Here is a 2489-nt window from a genome sequence, read left to right as displayed (position 1 = left end):
TATACTGTGAAGATATGTCAATGTGTCTTTTCCAAGGTGCTTTTTTATTAGTTTAACTTAACTTAAAAAAGTTAAGTGGCCATTAGCTAGGCAGAAGATATAGGCAGGACAGCCAGACACAGAGGATGCTGGGGAAAAGGACGGTGGGGTCACCAGGAGACAGAGTAAGCAAGACATGCTGGAGGACAGGTAAAACTACAAGCCACGTGGCAATACGTAGATTAACAGAAATGGGTTAATTTAAGTTATAAGAGCTAGTTAAAAACAAGCCTAAACTATCAATCACACTTTTATCGCTAATAATAAGTCTCTGGGTTGGGATTTGGGAACTGGCTGGTGACACAGAAAAGGTCCACCTACAAAAAATAAAACCAAAACCAAAAAAAAAAAAAAAAAAACCAAAAAAAAAAAAAAAAAAAAAAACACTAGTCTTCAGCCTGTCATATTGGTATCTGTTCCCAAATTGGAAAATGCAAGAATATAACTTGCAACCTAGTCCCCTCACTTTGAAGATGATGGAGCACAGCTTTCCTGAGGTCATATACCTAGCACATGGCAGAGCCAGGACTTCAACCCAGATTGCTTGACCCTTCTACCACCAAGATGAGGTGCTTAATGTAAGGTTACCATGGAAGCACTGCCCAGCAGATGAACTTACCACTCTTTTTTTCCCTTTTATAAAAATTGATTCTTGGACTGGCTCAGCAGTTTAAAGCGCTGACTGCTCTTCCAGAGGACCTGGGGATGAGACTGGGGGGAAGGGTCAGATCTCAAGAGCAGTAAGAGAGGAATGGGCCTGCCTTCAGCCTACTTGTTGCCCTGGTAAAAGCAGCCCTTGGGTTAGCAGGGGTTACCTATTGGTGTTGGGATCTGGGACAAAGCCACAAGGGTGGTTAGAGGGGGTGGTTTGTGGGATCCACAGGAGATGTGGGCAGGGGTGAGAGAGGGCTACAGCTGGTGTTGTTTCAGTGCAGATTGGGTCTGGAAGAACAGAGAGAGGAGAAGATCTGTGGTTTATCAGCCTTCCTGGTTTTCTGGCACGGATGGTTTATCAGGGGGTGCCTGCTGGGTACAAAGGCCGAGAAACAGTGATGAGTCTGGGTGGGAGGTTAGGGAAGGATGGTCTGTGGGACCCACAGGAGATGCGGGCAAGAGGAAGGAAGGCTGCAGCTGGTGTTCTCTTGCTGTGCTAGGGAGGAGACTGAGGGATTGGGTCTAGGGGAATAGAGGGGAAGAGAAGGTCTGCCCCTCCTAATGCCCTCATTCATACATAACCAGAATGCCTTTTTCTCATAAAAGGAGATGTAACCTCCATCTTTATTCTCCTTCAAAACTGCTCTGTCCTCTTATGAAGTAAAGTTAACATTGACATTTTTCGAAGATTATTTCAAGTGGAATTTTCCTAAAAGTCACTTGCTTTTCTGAAAAGTAGCTATTTTTACATCAAAGACAGTGGCATGAAAGTAAATCCTTTCACTCGTAAAGATCATGTTGCAAAGATACATTATTAAATAAAAGAGACAAGCTGCTAGCTGTGCAGAGTGTGTTACATCTTTTTTTTTTCTTTTTTAAGAAAAAGAAGCCGGGCATGGTAGTACATACTTGTATTTCAAATAGTTCTGAGGTTAAGGCAGGAAGATTACCAGCTAAGGCTATATAGCAAGACCTTTTCTGAAAAATCAATGCAAAATGGAAAAATAATTATAATAAGCCAGGAATGGTGGTATATGCCTATAATTCCAGATACTTGGGAAGCAGAGGCAGAAGGCTGCCTGGCAACTTAATAAGCCTCGTCTCAAAAACGAAAGGTAAAAAGGGCCTGGGGTGGAATTCTTTGCTTCCCTCTCATGGTTAAAGTGGTAAATTGTATGCATATGTATTTTATGGAAATTTAGAAAATGAAAGCATTCCTCTCTGCAGACTCCACAGGGAATGATTCCCCATCGTTAAATAAAAACCACTGGAAGCTATCAGTCTGCTCTAAGCCTCTCAACAGTCCCAGGCCAGGTGGAGTCATCACACCAAAGTTCCAGATCACCAAGCTGAAACCAAAGCTCTTGAGTCGACCTGAGAAACTGGGACTTGAGAAAGAATGGGCAGGTTTCCCAACAGTCCCAGGGAAACTGGGCTGATAATAAAATTCCTTCTCTCTGCTTTAATCTTCACACAAAAGAAGCAACCTGAGATAATCCAGGGTTAACTAATCCATGATTTCCCTCTGCTCTGATGCCCACTCCTGCCTTGCAAGGAAACAAACCTGGAAATGACTAACTTGCCTTTTGCATATTTGTTTCTCCCCTTTTGCCTTGGTCTGTGAAGCAGCCCCTCTCCTCTTCTGCTTGTTATCAGAATCTTGACTCATAATCCAGCACTCCTTTTTCCTGTATTCCATGAGAAATTAGGAAGTGGAAACTGGGAAAGAAAAGCAGGTTGCTACTAATTTCTCCCCACTGTGCCCGAAGAGAATATATAGAAAACCATGAGACAAA

The sequence above is a fragment of the Microtus ochrogaster genome, chromosome 5, assembly GCF_000317375.1.
Source record: "Microtus ochrogaster isolate Prairie Vole_2 chromosome 5, MicOch1.0, whole genome shotgun sequence".
NCBI lineage: Eukaryota > Metazoa > Chordata > Mammalia > Rodentia > Cricetidae > Microtus > Microtus ochrogaster.
The sequence above is the reverse complement of the archived record's forward strand: the minus strand, read 5'-3'. Positions refer to the sequence as shown.